This window comes from Chroicocephalus ridibundus, chromosome 1, assembly GCF_963924245.1.
Source record: "Chroicocephalus ridibundus chromosome 1, bChrRid1.1, whole genome shotgun sequence".
Lineage (NCBI taxonomy): Eukaryota > Metazoa > Chordata > Aves > Charadriiformes > Laridae > Chroicocephalus > Chroicocephalus ridibundus.
In genome coordinates this window covers 197,778,673-197,797,218 of record NC_086284.1, presented here as the reverse complement: position 1 = coordinate 197,797,218, position 18,546 = coordinate 197,778,673, and positions in this window count along the sequence as shown.

Here is an 18,546-nt window from a genome sequence, read left to right as displayed (position 1 = left end):
TGAAATGATGCATTTGTCACTAAGTCTTCCTTATTTATGCAGTTGTGTGATGCAGGACTGTACTGACTGTCTCAGTTGTTCAAAAACTAGAAGCTGACCACCCAAAGCTTTGTCTTAAAACCATGATTTAAAAGACAATGGGTTATATTTGCTAACTTACTGAAACTTTTCTTTGTAATTTTGAAAAGCATGCTTAAAACAACACAGTGCAAAGCAGAAAAGATGCCTTATTTCCCTCCAGAAGTTGATAATGACACAACAGTAAGATGTTAGTTGTCTACTTAAAATTGTCTTCAGTAAAACTGTTGTATCCGGAAACTATGTAATCACTACCGTATATCAATTACCTGCTGCAGTGTGCTGCCTTGATGCTGTATACAATGGTTATGAGGAAGCAAAAAGTAACGGATACTAAAGTGTAGCAAAATGTGTAAATGCACTGCATAATGCTCTATTGCACTGGTACCTCGAAAGGGAGAGGCAGGCAGCCTGTCGCGTGTGTGGGTAAAGTAAATGAATAAATATTCTTCGATGCAGTGTTACAGAACATTGTGATAAAGCTGAACTTGACAACAGAAGTTAATAGCAAAAGATTTTTATTGCATTGTTTAGGGTAGATGTTTGTGAAGAAATATGTGAAATAAGCAGATTTATATTGCTGATGATGACACAGAGAATATGTGCATTGTATGCACTAAGGAAACAATTCAACAGAAGTTAACCCCTAAGAGCATAACACTGTTGCTAAGATTATCAAGAAATTAGCCTATGTGGTGGGTTGACCCTGGCCAGCAACTGAGAACCCACCCAGCTGCTTGCTCACGCCTCTTTCCCCTGGTATGGAGAGAAAACAGAAAAAAAAGTGAAAAGACTTGCGGATTGAGATAAAGACAGTTTAATAGGTGAAACAAAAGCTGCACACGCAAGGAAAGCAAAATACAGCATTTATTCACTACTTTTCCCTCCCTGGAAAGCAGAGCCTCAGCATGCGTAACGGTTAGTTGGGAAGACAAATGCCATAAACACAAGTGCTCCCCCTTTTTCCACTTTTCCTTGAGCATTTATTGACGAATACAACATCATATGGTGTGGAATATCCCTTTGGCCAATTCAGGTCAGCTGTCCTGGCTTTGTCCCCTCCCAGTTTCTTCCCTACCAGTAGCTTGCTTACTGCGCAAGTAATGCTCAGCCATAGGCAAAGCACTGGTGTGTTACCAACACTGGTTTAGTCACAGATCCAAAATCTGTGCAGACTGCTATGAAGACTGATAACTCTCTCTAAGCCAGACTGAATACAGCTCATCAAGACAGAAGGTGTAGAGCATGAAGGATTCATTAGAAATTTGCCTCCTCACCACCACCTCCTCCCCTCGTGCCCCCCCCGGCCCTTTCTCTCCGCTGCCTGAAAAAGTGGTGCTCTTGATAAGTGAAGGCATGGTCCTCATCTATATCTGTCACTCTTCTCTGAAAGAAAATGAGTGAAGGTTGTATACTGGTTTGTTGTGGCAAGACATCCTGTCTGCAGTCATCTGAATCCTTTCTGCGATATCAGATGTCACATCTCTTCTTCTGAAGAATAGTAATTCCATAGGACATACTGAAGCAATTTGAGCAGCAGTGTAGATTCAACTTTAATAAAAAAAGATGGTAATGGTGCTTGCAATGTGTCACACTTTTGTCTGATGTATGAAAGAAAATCAAATGCCATCTATAAACTCAGTTTTATTCATGTCAGTAGAAGTTACATACACAAAACTGCAAATGCTCAGCAGAAGTAAAATGCACCAAAGTTACTTTATTATATTAGTATAAAAGTTGATTGGCATAGTATAAATGATTAGTACAGATGATTAGTATTAATATAAAAGATGCTAAAGCACAAGTTTTACGATTTAACAGTGGGGTTTTTTGGTTTGTTTTAGGGTTCCAAATACTATCTAAATACTTGCACAGTCTATTGGGGAATATGCGCTTCATGTCTATATTGCCATATCTGAGTGTAAATAGAGAAATAACTTTGGTATCATGAGCATTTTACATAGGGCTAGTTTTTAAATCACTTTGCTGGGAAGTGAAATATGATATTATTGCCAACATAAGGTGAGGGACTGAATTTCCCTTCTTAGAGTTGGCACAGTACTCCCCACAGCCTTGCCTGGTTCCTAGAGTTATCACTGGTCCTTCCAGGTACACATTCCCCTAAGGTTTTGAAGTGCATCCTCCAAATGGAATGGAACTTCAAGCTGGCTTAGGCTGGTTTCCAAAGGAAATCAGACATACGTATGTGCTTGCCTACCAGTACTCTGCAAATAATGCTGACAATTCACCGATTTTTAGTTACAATTGACAAGGGTGCGGGGGCCTCCGAGATAATTAAGTTTACATTTTACAAAAATCTCCAGCTGGGCAGGAGCGAGGTATAGTTAATCTGGCATTGAAAGAGCAGTTGCAGTTACCGGCTTTGCTTAGCCTGCTAGCTGTCCAGTCAGTGCTGACATGCAGACTCATCCATATGATCAATATATTAAGAGTTCGGAGCCATCGAAAGATGGTGAGCTCTTTCTGCCCAGATGGCAGGAGATGACATTGGAGTGAGCTGGGGCTCACTGTCAAACAGGAGAGCTAAAAAGAGGGGGGCTCCGAGCACTGCATTGGAAGTGATTTTGGGTTTGTTACTGCGAATGGTAAAGGGATGCTGAAAACATCTGCAGAAAATCATGGTTCATTAGTTTTGTTCTCAGTTAGGCTGGTTTATTCTTCCTTTCCTTCCTTACCTGAGCAGCTCTGTTCTCTTGAGTCTTCCTGAGCACCCTCTTCTGTCCTCTATGTCTGGGTCCTTTGGATTGTGCATGTAAGAAATAATCCTCTGAAGACTTGTAAACCCTTTAACATCTTTTATAAGTGGAAGCATTTCTGAAACAATGGAGCATCTACCTTTGTCCTCCATTTTTCACTGCATTTTTACCATAATTAGCATAGTATGTGAAAAACGAGTACCTTTATTCCTCAAAATAGGGGAAGTGTGGTTTTTTTTTAGATTTTTCTTAATAGATAAAGGAGGGAAAGAGTTTTCTAATAAAGAGGAATGAGAAATGTAATGTTATTTTTCCTGCAGTATCTTTCAAATATATTGTGCTTGTAATTTAAGTAAGCAAGGATCATTAATTCTTCTAGCAAGTTTTTATTTACTTTTTATTGCTTAGCCTAAAATGTAAATGCAATATGAGAAATTTAGCTCATTATTTGTCAGTTTTAACTATTTTATTTTCTTTAAGTCATATGCCTCTGATTACTCCGTACAAAACTTGATTATTTCAACTCTTTTTACTCTATTAATGCAAATTTTCTTCGTATTTTTCTAATGTTAAATTCAAGATTAAATTAAAACATTAAGTTGTACAAATGAAAAGGCAAGGAAAAATTACCATGTAAGCCAAACCAAAATATTAACAAAACATTTTAAAATAATGAATGTCTGCTGTATAAAATTTTATGTAGTACAATCACTATCTTGAAAAAATTATATATTTTGTTTCATTCTTGGAGCTGTTTATTTACACTAACCAGTAGAAATGTACCACAACACATTTTTATTTGTCAAATTAACAGAAGTTTTTGGTTTGGGGTCCTGTTATTCTCTGGCTTTCTTACATGCATAGATGTTAATATTAAAAAAAAAAAAAGTTTCACAATAACTTCTTGTAAAAGCTGTAAAAGTTTTTAATTTACCTTGACAACACTTAAAGTTACCTAAAAAAGGTTAAATGATCTGTATTCTTACTTACTAAATATCAATTATTCATAATATTACCTCATACGCAAGTAAGACTATTTGTAAACCACCAGTTTGTAAAATATGCATGGGAAAATGTATGAATGATGACTTTCTAAGGTAAAATCATAGAAGTTATATATGAGACAATGTTCCCTCAGCCTCTCCCTAAAGCTTCCCGCCACTGAAGTAAACAGTAAGATGCTCCAGAAATGCAGCAACATTATTTGCAGCTTAGGACGGGCACTAATTTGGAAATGGAAATATCTTACTCCATTCAAGGAGTGGCGGCTGGGCCTGACTGTACGTAAGAGACTGGCTTTGTATCAGCAGAAATTCCCCTGGAGTTAGGTGAAAAAGGGAACCAGTCCCTTGCATTTAATCCTGCTTGACCACAACAGCTGGTCCAAATTGCTGTTCGGTCACTTTGAGACCAATATGTTGGCTGAACCCGTCTTTGGAGATTTGTTTGTATTTTTTCCTAATAGCAATATGTTTTCTGACCTTTCAAGTGCTTGAAAAAATAAGTGAGATATGTCCAATTTATTTTTGCATAACCCTTTCCATGTCTTTCTCTGTCGTTAATTAATATAGAGCACAGGTTTTAATGATTTATTTTAAATTTATATAGTAGGTAAAAAAATAAAGAAACTACATAAACATCTTTTTTTTAGGCCACAAAATCATTTACACAAAACTTAGGAAAGGCCATAATTAGAGCTGCCACAAAAAACTTACTTTGATCCATTGTATGGCCATCTGCTGCATTAAACCAGATAAGTTTCTGTGTGAAAAATGAACTGTAGAATGACATTAATTAGCAGCAGGACATCCACAGAAGGTGACCACTGGCAGACAGTTGGGAGACCGTGTCACAGTCTGTTTCTCCTCCATAGCAGGGGGACACTTCTGCCTTGCACAAAGTTTTCTGGAAAAGAGCTGACCCTCTGAAATTCATATTCTAGAAAACATTTTCCTTTCTTTCTCAAATTAGCAATTAAATGAATTGATTAAAATTCACTAGAAGACACAAGATGATGCTTCTTAAAAAGGCAAATTGCTGACTGATGGTCCCTTGTCTGTTGTAAAGTAGATTCCTAGCCCCTGACTTTGGCCAATTTTCAAATTTATAGTCAGGTCTGTGAGATGCTGCTTCTTAAAGCAGGGATCACCTTGCTGACAGTAACTCACATTTGTGTAAAGCAGTGTCTCCTGAAGCCAGAACTCTTTGGAAACTGGTAGCCAGGAGCTTTGGGCTCTGACAGATACCTCCCTCAAGGTGTTACCCCCCCGAGCTGGGCTGGTTCTGTGAGTGTGTGCCTCTGGGATCCCTGCAATACCTTGCTGACTCCTGTTCTGCCGTGCCCATGCGCTGGCCTTGAATCACATCAAGTGATTCAGACAGCCTGATCTGTCTTGTCCATTCAGTTTTGTTTGGAAAGCTCCCAGGTAGTACCAAGTGACAGCATTGGTTCCAGTCAGCAATCTGTTAATGTGGACTAATTTGATTATGCATTTTTTGTTTTATGCTACCTTAAAAAGGCTGTAATCAGCTACCTTTACCAGGTAGAAATTAAATGAAGAATCAAGGTGAGAAAGAGATCGAAGGCAATATGAACAGAGGCTGTGGAGGAATACAAGGGAAAAACCAAGAAATTAACTTTAAAGGACAAGAGCGATACTCTGAAATTAAGGTTTTAAATCTTTCAGGATAACAGCTTAATTAACCAGGAACCATTGCTAGTGAGGGCCAGAAGGCAGTTGCATAGGGTACAGCTCTAATCACAGCACTGGGCGCATAAACCATAGATCACTTGCAGAGTCTACCTTACTTCCAGCCCCCAAAGCCTCCAGCAACAGCAACAACTTTTTCCTGCCCTTATCTGCCAGCTTTGAGTCTGAATTTTATTAATAGTGAGACAGCTGAAAAATGCAGTGTCAGTAGCGGTTCTCCAAAGGCAATACTGCACGTGCAGCTCTCAAAACAAGCAGAACCCACCTCTGAATTGAGAGACTGCAAAAGGTCAGAGGATGTGGGTTATATGAAGAAGAGCGATGTGAAACATGAAGTCTAGGTGCTAGGAAATGAACTATATTCTGAACAATCTATAAAGAGAATTGTACTTGCACAAATACAAGCAGTAGAGTCAATGCAGTTCAAGAAATTACTGTTTATTCTCCGGTAAGTTACTCCCCTTCATAATTCACTGACCATGAACTCTTAGTCTATTACAGTGGCAAGTAAAATGGTTTATTTAAGGTTAAATGCAGTCTTTATAGATTAAACTGTCACCTGAATGGGTCACAGCTTTAGGAGACTTTCCATCAGATGAGATATATTTAAAATATTAATTTTCTTGCTGAAAGAAGGTAACAGTAATACTGTTTTTTAAACCTATTTATAACTGAGATGCTTTCTTTCCTATGTATCTTAGTTAATACAATTTTCTTGACAAGTCTTTTCATCTTGGCTATTTTTAGAGCGTATAATCCTCCATAAGTGATACAATAATGTTTTTTTCATGGCTACAGATTGTGACACGAGGAACTTGATACTGTGGTCTATTAATGTCAATAATCTGAAGAAACATATGTTTTGAAGCAGAGAGCTGCTAATTAAAAATGCAGAATGCACAACATAAATTCACCAGAGAACTAAAAATGTTCTTTACTTACGAAGAAATAAAAGAAATTCTTTTCAAAATAATCAAATGTTTTTCTAAAGGAGGAAAGCAACCAGACAAGATGCAAAACAACAATTTGCCATCTGAAAAGTGCAAAAGCTTGCAAGATGTCATCATAGCTTTTCTTGAAACTTGAATTTCTTTCTCTGATGGAACTGGAAGCTGGAATTCTCCCTTTAATTTTGTTGGGAATGTATTTAACTTAAAGAACAGAGCCTGAAGGGAAATCAATCTAGTAATATGGAAAATATAAAATAGGTAAAGAGGAAAGGAATCCTCCATATCAACTGGAGACTGGACAAGAAATAGCCATAAATGCCAGCAAGGGAAATTTGGATTTAACATTGAGGATTTTTTTTAGCAGTCAGAATACATAAACCCCAAGAAAATTTACCAAAGGCGGCAGTGGTATTAGAGATTTTTAAGTCTGGCTTGGATGGGAGGTTTAAAGAAGTTACACAAGATTTTAAAGAAGAGGTTAAACAACTGTGGAAAATGATTTAGAGACAGTTGATTCTGTTGAAAGAACCAGGTTGGCTAGGTGGCCTGTTTGGGTTTCAAAATATTTGTTGAAAACACGTCCAGACAGACCTGTTCTGTCTATTGCTGTCCCCTTCCAGGAAAAGATTTAGTGAGAGTGTCCTTCTCTCCAGGTTCAGGACTGGCTCTGGAAATCCCTGTCTCCCTAAATGGAAAGCAAAATGGGGATATTTTTGTACTATGTCTTTGACCCTGTAGTGCTAAGGAAAATGTAATCCAGAATATGAAACATTCCAAAGGTCGCTATCAGAGTTAAGAAGAAATATGTTTAATTTATAAGGTATTATTTCTTTGACTCTGAAAATTTGCTTTGTAGGAAAGAGAACAGTCTCTGACACCCACCTTTCATCCTGCATGACAAAAATGCAGACAAAGTTTGGTTTATTGAGAAATATATTCAACCATAACGCAGAACTTTTCAGCACCATAATTTTGATTCACTTTTTCATTGATATCATTTTTAGAGAAATTAATTTGAGATCTTGGGGACTGTTAGTTTAGGCGCCAAATATCTACTTTTTTTCTAAGCTTTTGTGTACTGAAGGTGAGGAAGGGAAAGTTTAGTGATATAAAACTCCTGTCCCTAGTGCCTCGAAGGCTATATTTTAAGTAAGGGAAGATAAAAGTTACAGCAATTTTAACATTCATTGACTTAAGCGACTTCCTCTTCTTCAGGCTTAGATTTGCTGTTTGTGTGTTTACTCTTTCTGGCCAGATGGTGTGAGTGTATGAAGCAGCAGAAATTATACCAGAGTTGTGTTAACACCGTTTTCATCTTTCCTTTGATGTCGCCAACTGTTTCATTTCAGTAAGGCTCTTGCCACTGATGCACGATTTAGTTGAAACACATTTCCAGAAATGTGAGGTAGAATCTGCTTTTTGTGTCTTATTTATCCTTGGTCTCCTTGGAGAGGCTGACCATTCATTCCTTGGTTAACTTGGTGACGAATTTCTTATTTTTATTTCTTAACGGCATTATCCAAGATATTACCTCTACTTTTACCACACATGGATTAATCTGAATCATGGGAAAGGACAAACAAGAAAAAAATGCAGCTGTATTTTACATTAGCTCATAGATTAGGGATTTTCCTTTATCATATAATAATAATAATAATATTCGGTCTGGTTCCTTTCCTGGGCTTCCTCTACACTTTTGATCTGCTTTGATGCAGACATAAGATCTGACTCACATCAAGGAGGAAGGATCTGAAGATTTTAACTTCAAATATTAAACTTTGAAAATAACAAAACCTTAAAAAATACACATTTCCCTGATTTCAGAAATTTTCCAAATTAAACATAAGGTACGCCACATAGTCTTGAAGAAAATGGCACCTGACAGCTTCAAAAAAATTGTGTAGGAGGGAAAAAATATATCATTTTAATTGTCAAAGCACTGCATTTGAGTGCTTCAGGGTTTAACTGTGTCTACAGCATGCAGATAATGAGTGCAGTGAAAATACGTCATTGCTCGGGTATTTTCAAATTAGTTTTATGCTTTGTTTTACTTGGAATTTAGCATTTAATCTCAACAAATATCTCCCCTTTAATCCATAAATATATGATGAAATTAAAAAGTGAAAAAATAAGAGAAATTTTTGTTGTCTGTGCTTTGGGATTATTCTCTGCAGTATTTTGTGAAGGCAAGAATGTTCACAAAAATATTAACTTTGAAGTGCAAAATGTTGGAGAATATTTGATCCATCTATGTTTTGAATTTGTAAGTAACTCTTCATGTCATATTCTGGATTCTAAGACCAATACTCATACTGGCAGGAGTCAGATCCAATAATACGTGACCCACATAAGCAATGAAAACTAACTGAAACTTCAAATTGCAGATGTTGGTATGAACTGCTTGCTTGTGAGCAACCTTCAGAGCAGAACTTGTTCATCTAATTATCCACTGGGTGACTCTGAATAACAAATATAATTGAACAAATTGTAAGCTACTCTTCAGCAGCTCTTGAACGGAAAGATGCTTGATCCATCCAATTATTTATGATGTACTTGTTCAGCTGTAATGGCAGTGATATCTGTAGAGGTTCCCTCCGGCCAATTATATCACTACTAATATGATGGCCCCATGCCTTCTAAGTTTATTTGTATAAAACTCCTACTAACGTCTCCTAATGTCTGCAGAGCGTTGAAGCAGAGGCTGGGGGTTGGGGTGTCGTGACTGTGATGGAGAGCTGCAGACATGTTTGCAACCTCCATTGCTGCGCAGCTTCTGGTGCCCACGAACACGAATGCAGTTCCGTGTTCAGCGCAGATTAACAGGCCTTTCTACAGCTTGCACCTCACTGTTACAAAGATTACAAAGGTTCTTCTTGCAATATTTTTTTTTTAATATATTTAGCAGAGACATATCAGAAGTTCTTGTGCTTTTCAGAGGTGATGTACGAGAGATGAGGCCAGTCTTTAGGACCCTCAGGCCCCGGTGTCATACACAGTGGCCTTACACCCGTATGGACCCACTGGTAGGATGCTTCATTCCCGGTTCCTGCCTGTTGTTCTGGGCCTGCTAGCAGGAGAAAATCTGCTTAAACTCCAAATGACGGCGTTTGGTGTAGGCCCCATCGACGTTCTGCCGGCTTCCATCACATCACAAATGCACTTCACGCTTTCATATTTCACTCTAACGGTGTTCATTCTGGTTGACAAATGTTTAGATCATATAACCACATAATTTTCTTATAATTTCAAGTTAACATGCATCAACTTGTTTTCTCATTATTTTCCTTTGTTGTCTGGCATCATGATCTGAAGCCTGGTATTTCCAGCTTTTATTATTCGTGCCCTTTAATTCTTTAATAGTTTTCATCATGCTGCCATATGACTAGAAGTTGTATTCCCTTAAGAAAACAAGGAAGCCACTCATGTTGGCAGCAATAGAGATTACTAATTCTCAAAACCGTTAAGTTTTGAATGTAACATGTCGTGCCAGGTGTCCCTGCCCAGGCACCGGCCGCAGCAGGGGCTGCGGGGGCCTCTGTGAGGAGTGGCCGAGGCTGCCCCGAGCCGGACACAGCCGGTTCCAGCTGGTTCCAACTGACCCACCCCAAGGCACGTCTGAGCCCCATGGCCAAGGTGGTGGCATCTCAGGGAAAAAAGATTTAAGAAAGGGCAAAATGCCACACAGCTGTGAGAACTGAGGAAAAACGTGAGAGAAACAGCCCCATGACACTGAGGTGAGAGATGAAGGAGGGCAGGAGGAGGTGCTCCAGGCGCCGGAGCAGAGATTCCCCCACAGCCCATGGAGAGACCACGCTGGAGCGGGTGGATATTTCCTGAAGGACTGCAGCCTGTGGAAAGGCCACACTGGAGCAGTTATTGGTGAAGGACTGCAGACCTTGGGAAGGACCTGCGCTGGAGCAGGGGAAAAGCGTGAGGAGGAAGGATCGGCAGAGGGGAGCTGTTCTGGACTGACCACAGCCCCCATTTCCCTTCCCCCTGTGCTGCATGAAGGTTGGGATGGGTGAAAAAGTCGGGAATGAAGGACTGAAGTTGAGCCTGGGAAGGAGGTGTGGGTGGGGAGAAGGTGTTGTTTTAATTTGTCTTTGTTTCTCACTATTCAAATCTATATTTTTTGGCAATAAAATAAATTAATTTTCCCCAAGTCGAGTGTGTTGTGCCTGTGGTGGTAATTGGTAAGTGATGTCCCTGTCCTTATCTTGACCCACAAGCTTTTCCGCCCCCCCGCCTTATTTTCTCTCCCTTATCCTTTGTCCTGCTGAGGAGGGGGAGGGTGAGAGCATCTGGGTGGGTGTCTGGCAGCCAGCCAAAGACAACCCACCACACATGTAACCTCGTGGACTCAAAAGTGCTTTCAATTAACAAGCATTTCTCTTTAAGTAACACTGAAAGTAAATTTATGACTGCTATTTATGAAATACAAAAAATCCAGATGCATCTAGGATCTAGTGTGGTTTGGATGGATCTTCCATATTTCCCGGCAGGTGGATCCTTTCCACCATATTCTCTCTTTTGAGTTATCAGAGTTCTTCAAGTTTATAATGCTACTTGTGCAAGAATTGCAAGTGACCAGAAAATCTGAAAAATGATTAATGTGTGAATCCCTCCTCACTTGGTCCTGTCAAGTGACTATTCAAAGTCCTGCCTTCAAAGAAAAAATAAATGGCAAACAAGGAATTGCCTTTCTGCTATAAAATCCATATGGTTTTTTCCCCATTGGATGTTACAACATGGGGTTTATTCTATGTGTATATTATGGTGTATTCTACTGACAAGAATATTTTCATGTTGAAAATCCCCATATGATGTCAACGAAAGCAAGAACTGTGAAGCAAGATTTACTTTCCTGGTGCACAGAAGAAAGAGGGAACACGAGACCAGGTCCTTTAACCCTGAATACTGAGTCTAGGCTATTTTAAGAACAACTGCTCTAGGGCTGATTAATGAGGTAGGTGGTCCATTTTTTAATCTGTGTGGGATTTTATTTTTTAATGTTTGTAATTCTTGATTTCTATTTCTGTTTCTCTTTTTAGATACCTTTCATAATAAAGAAGGAAGGAATGGGAAAGCAAGGAGATGCAGCACTGCCCTGTGAAGGACACATTTGGAAAGGGAGGAAGAGGAGTCTTGAGCTTTCTGGAGACATAAATACATATATAAGATGAATATGTACTTACACAGCAACCTCATATGAAATATGCCATCTAAGTAACAATTAAGAAGATATTCTCTTTATATAGTGAAAAGCTTGATGAACTGGCCAAACGCACCTCTCTGAAACGCCATAGACTTTTAAAAGAAAGATTATTACAGGGGTACTGTAGTTAGAAGTAGATAACTGTACAGTCCTCTGAAAGATGGATTTTAACAACAGTATTACACACCTGTTATTCCACTAGTGTAAGTAGTATTTATGGTATAAATAATGCAAGTATGGGCCTTGAAACTTTTATTTCAAAGCCTTATTGTCCTTTTGTATATGGAATTTTCATTAAAAAAAATAAAAATCCTACCTGTGTAACTTCTTTACTTTTGCGCCAAGGCCATTTTATGCTGATGGAATGAAAAATGATGCTGGATTCTCTGTGTGGTTTATTAATTAAAGGCCTGGAGGATATTTGACAAAAGACTTGCTTAATAAAAGCACTAATTGTATCCAGGAACATAAACTTTACTATTGATTGTAAGCCGAGGCAAAGCTGAAATACTTTGCCTGAAATGCAAAGTGTTACTGAATCTTTCTTTCCCCCTGGATTTTGAAAAATGCTAAGGTTTGATAAAAAACTCACCAGTTGAGAAGGTGGAATACAGGGTCCTAAGTAAGAGCCTGCAAATTACATATTCTGCTTTTTCACTCAGCGGGGCGACTCCTTACTGCATCACTGATATTGGCTTTGTTCAAATACAACTGAATCCATTTATAGCTTAAGGAAGAATTCTTACCTCTGGTGAACCGCTGTAAACACTTCACCCTACTGAAGCTAGTGAAACTGGCCTGAATTGCACACATGGTATATCTAGCCCTTAGTCTGTAACTTTCCAAACCAAAATATTTAGTTTGGGATTTACTGCTCTAAGTGATTTTTAAAGCTTCACAATCAGTTAAGTCAATGAATACTACTAAAAAAAACAATTTGAAATTGCTTATCCTTTGGAAGAAAGCATATTCTAAAAAATACACATTTTTTATTGAACAAACCAGTCTTAAAAATACAGTTCTTGAAGCAGAATTTTGGGAACTGTTGAGGACCTCCCACTCCACCCTTCTGGGACTGGATAGTAACACAGAATCTCTTGGGTTACTTCGGTGTGGGAATAGGTTGGACTCTTGAGAGTCATCACACTCCCTAGATTTGTAATGCTCATCATCAGCACCAGAGAGGCAAGAGACTGATAGCTTGTGTCAAAACAATCAAGTGATGTTGTAGCTATACCTTTTGTGGTGTCGTATAAAAAACAAGGGTGACAATATATGTGCTCACTGCAGTATATGCTACAGGTGTTGTCTGTGCACGTGTCTGAAAAGTAATCATACCAAATACGGATGTTCATTGGCATTTAATGTCCCTGCTATTTCCCTATTGGCCCCTTTTTCTGTTTTAATTCAGGAGTGCATTATACAGCCCTACGTTGCTAAAGCACGCAGGATGCAGAATATCTCGGCTGCGGTGACTTCAGTTACAGATTTGCTCTCTAAAGCTATCAGCTCTCCCTGTTGGTTTGTTTGTTTTGTTTTTTTTTTTAAAATATGTTCCATAATGCAAGAGCAAATGGGACTTAATGATAGGAATGTCTCATATGCTTTAAACAAATTAAAGGAATTTATCTTCATACTCAGAATATGGGATAGCAACTTGGATAGTGTGTGGGATTCATTTCTGTAAATCTATTGCAGCAGCGGCTTTTAAAAAGATGTTGACATTTTTGAGAAACTGAAGATAATGCAATCCAAGACAAAGATACCTAAGGCTTTATGAAACCCTTCTCACCTGGATGTTGATCAGGAGCCATCCTGGACTAGGAACCCAACTGAGAAATCTATATTGTCCGCAATACACCACATGATAAACATCTTCAGGAGTGGCTTTTTTTTTTTTTTCTTTTTTTTTCCAGAAATGCAGCAGCAAATCAGCAAATGGTCTTAAAATAATTCTGTGTGACACTCATAAAAATACATGATGATTTTACAGGTATGGCTGGCTCAAATTCAGCTGGGAAGCTAAATATGAGAAATAAACATAAACTCCGTCAGGATTCTGCATAAGAGCATATTGCATAGTTTCAAAGAACCTGAAGAGAGCTATAATATCGTCTGTCTTTCGAAATATTCCTGATCCATTTGCACAGAAGAAAAGGACAGAGCTTTTTAATATTTCTGTATGCTTCTTTTTTCACACATAGCTTTTTGAGAATAGTATTTCTATATTATTCTGATCTTAAAAAATAGACAGGGATATCTACAGATAGTCCTGAGATGTGACGTGCTAGTAACTCGCAGGGCTATACTGCTGGGAATAGCCCTTTTGGATTTTTCACAGGTAAAATCAGTAAAGTAAAACAGCTTTTCACTAAAACAGTACTAAGAAAAGCCTCTAAAGAATAAAATTTAAAAGATGCAAAAGGCATTTTCCCAGATGACAGCAGCAGCCATGGAATACATCAAGACCTGGTTCCAGGCAATGCCAAGTGTAAGAATTTATGCCCCATAAATTTCAAATTATGCTTAACTTCGTAGCCCTGATTCATGTACTCTGACGGAAAATGTCCTTTTGGCTCCCACCACAGAATGAGTTTGACTCCTGCAGTGGATATGCACAAAAATGTGGCCAGCTGGCCTGCGGTCATGTTGTGTCTAGTATTGTCTGAGCCCTGCACATTGCTCATTGTCGTAGGGGAAAAGAGGCTGCTTGTAGGCAGAAACAATCAGTGGATTGTCTCGAACTCCAGGCCCTTTCTTGCAGAATGGAAAACATTTTTGGTTCTCATTACACTCAGAAAGTATTGAAGGAACTCAGCACCTCACACGGTGGACTATGAGTAATTGGGAGAGATGTTTTTAATAGGTGAAAGTAATAAACCAGAAGTTATCATGGAAGAATACTACAAGTGAACATGCAGAATACTTCTTGGGTATCTCCCAGCACTAACTGTCTCTTCCTGCTTGTCTCAAGGGTTGTCTGGATTCCAGGTTCTTCTCTCTATTGAAGCAATTGGCAGGAGCCATCCAGACCCATCCATGTTCTACCTTGTGCACCTTGCTGACAGTTTGGTTCCTCCTCTGTCCTTGTACAAATCAGGCTAGCAGAGAGATCTGTGGTAATATCCCTACTCCAACATACGAAATGCCAGGGTCTAAATAGTAAATCCCTCAAACTCTGGTTATATAGTAATGTACCGGGTTGTAGGAAAAGATAATAACTTATTAGATCAATTGATATAGCTGGAAAGAACAGATGAGCTTTCAGATGTTTAAATTCTCCTTTAGGTGTGAAATACAAACTGGTTGGAAATATGCAGGCAGTTTTTCAAAATCAAAGAAGGGGATTGCTCTTCAACCAATGCTTTAGAGACTCATTTTTAACTTTAGGATGTCACAACTACTTCTGCTTCTTGCTGCTTCTGCTCACTGCTATGATGTTTTTTACATTTGAAATAGTCCTAACAGGACCTGTTTATGATCTACACTCAATTTTGAAGATTACGTAGGATTCACATGGCACGTATATGTTGTCCTAATTCTTTATATCAGGTAAAACTAATCAGATATTAACTACATTTGTTTGAAAACCTCAAGAGACTCTAAAAACAGCCACAGAGGGGCAGCAGACATTTACACTCAAATTATATGATGCTTGTACGATTTCCTCACCAGTTCTGTTTTCTGTTTAATGAAAAAAAAATCCAATAGCCCTGGAAAATTGTCAGCCTAGGCTTTTCCTTTGGGAAGTACAATCTCCTCTTCACTTCCTTCCTGGAAATGTCATTAAAAATGTAGGGTAAAAACGCATACTTACAGGCCAAAAAACCTTTATCTTTTTTTTTAGTATTTTTTTCAACCATCTTTTTCAAGGAGGTCTGGTACCTAATATTGAAGTCTAGGCCTATTATATTACCCCTATAGCTTTTGATTTTCAAAGATAATGTTAAAAGAACACACAAAAAATTACTCATCCTCACTGGTAGGGAAATTGCTGGCTTTTGTTGTTTCTGCACTAAAGGTATCAAACAAAAGGTCTGAAAACTCCTTGGATAAGTAATTTCCTGTATAGCAGATATTTTTTACTACTGATAAGAAGTAAAGATTAAATGTCAGTTCCAGTATAAGTCTTCTACAGTGTAAGAGAAACAAAAAAATCACATTTGTGAACATCTTTGCCTACTTGTTGATTTTCAGGACAGAAACTTGAAGATATTTTGGTAAAGGTCTTGCATATGGAGGTACTTAAAATTTAATTTTTATTATCTCTTTTCTGCCACATACATTTTTGATTTCTTTGTTCTACTGTAGAAACTACTGTTTATAATAGTGGACATGCAACTAAGAGGTTATTATTTGATATAATTTCTGATAATTATGACTCCATTTAAAAACAGGTGCTTATGTACACTTGCATATGTAAGTACCAGTAGTCTAAATTCAGTAGGATCTTATCATAAGCTGCAAGTAATGTACAAGCTTACGTATCTTTTCCTGAAACAGGCCTACTTAAAATCGCTGATAACACAACATTTCATTTTCTGCATGTGATTTATTGTGATGTTTGTGTTCCAGTTACAGACCTTTAAATAAAGGCGTCCTGGATTTTTACTCTTTAATTTTCAGCAATTTAATTTTCCCAGAATGTGACTACACAAGCTGAAAATTCTTGTTTGTTCACTCAGATGTGAACATTTCTCGAAAGTTAAAAGGAAATCCATTCAGTTAATTTTTAATTATCTGAATATTGCGAGAACCCTGTTGTTTTCATACTTTCAGAAAATTGCTCAGTTGTTATTTCTTCTTGGATAACTCAGAAATCTGTTGAATGTAATACTTCAAACTTGGCATGAACAAAATTACAAAGCCTACTATATGAGGTTTACTAAATTTAAACTGAAATGACAAAAACCCTCAAGCTCTGCATATAACACAACACACTCCACATACTCAGTATGTAGTTTTCTACTCATATCTTCAAATTTTGATTCTGCAGACACTGATACCCGCATCTTGATGCAAGACAGAGTCGTAATTGTGCACAAAGAGGCAAATAATAAGCTTATTACTGTGCCTGAGCAGCTAGGCTAACAAAGTTCACGCAAGGAGGTATTGCTCTTCTCTTACCTATCTTACAACTATAAAATTACACCACAGGCGTTTCCCCAGTCCTATGGCTTGAATTGTCCTTGTCTATGTGATACCCATGTGGACTCTGTTCAAGCTGGAAGAAAAATACAGTGTTATTCCTTTTTAAGAAGGACTTTCACCTTGTTTAAACCCTGAGGATGCTGAAAAAGATGCTGCTAAGAGGAAGCAAAGATTCCTCTTCCAACATAAAATAGTGATGGCTGAACTGAAGATACAATTTGTCTCTGTCTCTTTCCCCTCTTTATGATTTGCAAAAAAATCATGTTACTCTCTAAATGTCGTATTGTACCCCAAATGAAAAGAGAGGTGAAAAATCAAGTGATGCTTTTCCTATGACCTGCTTCAGAAGGTTTGTTTTAAGGTTTATCTTTACTGAAGCAGGCAGTTCAGATAAATTTGAGTTAAGCTTCTTCCAGGCCGCTTGCCTACTCTGACTAAAGAGCAGTGGCCTACACCAGCCTTGCTAAAGTGAGAGAGACCATGCCTTGTGATGATACAGCGCCAAAGAGTGATTTGATTAGCAGCTCAAAATCTTTGCAGTTGGATTAAACTAGCCCCTGATGGTACAACCTCAACAGCTATATCTGCCCGGACTTAATATGCACCTATTCCTCTACAGGACATCCATGTAATGATTTCCGATCCTCTGTTGGTTCTTCACTCATGTTTGACCCTTTCTTTTGGGTTCTTAAGGTAAACCAGATCAAGGCATTGAAGAGCCATTCTTGCCAAATTGTATTTCAGTTGCATCAGTGAACTGGTCCAGTTTTCCACGCAGCCTTACGAACCATTGGGTCAGCAAAACTGAGACTGCAGTAAATAAATGTCTAATGCTGGTGAAGATGATTCCTTAAGGCCTCATTGCTGCCAAGAAAAAGGTGCATGGGGTCACACCCTAAATGAGCATTAGGAACATTCAAAAGCTTCAGCCAAATCCCATCGAGGTTATGGCACTAATGGACACGTGAACAATGGCTTGATATATAAAACTGGAGCAAATCACACTTGTGACAGCTGCTTACAATAACATAAGCTGTGCATCTGAAAGCATGAGAAATAAACAGGCTGTGTATTGAAAAGCGTACAATTAAAATGTGACAAAATTGCCTCTGAGTCATCCAAGGGTAAATTTGTCACTGCTAGAGCAGGGCCATATTGTTTCTAGAGGCTGAATCGTGTTTGTGGCTTTCAAAAACTTGGACAGCTTAAAACACTCGTTAACCTGTTCATGTATCCATGGATTCTGCTGGATCTGTGGATGCATTCACTGTAGAAACACTAAGGTACCGTTAAGGCAGCTAGCCCAGGTACTTCCAGTCATCTGGGCAATCAGCCTGGAGTTCTGTGAAAGCTACCCACTTAAATGCTTATCCAGCAATTTCAGCTATTGTTAATATTTGCAGCAGCATCAAAGGGAAAAAAACTGACTACAGCTAAAAGTACACGGGTGTGAAGGAGCCCTCAGAAATGGAGGGATGGGAGGAAATGCTATAGAAAATTATGCAGAAAGTACATGTGGCTCCACAGAGTATGACCTGTTAAAGAGCATTAATACTCACTTGAAGGACTTCCACCAAGGAAATTCAGTCCAAAGTACTTTGGATGTCTTTTATGCACCAATAGCCAGAATGACTAGAACCAGAACTGAGGTTTGCAGTGGCAGAAAAAAATGTGGTGACAGAGGGTATCACAGGCCTATAAAGGTTTTTGGTAAGAACAGGAGC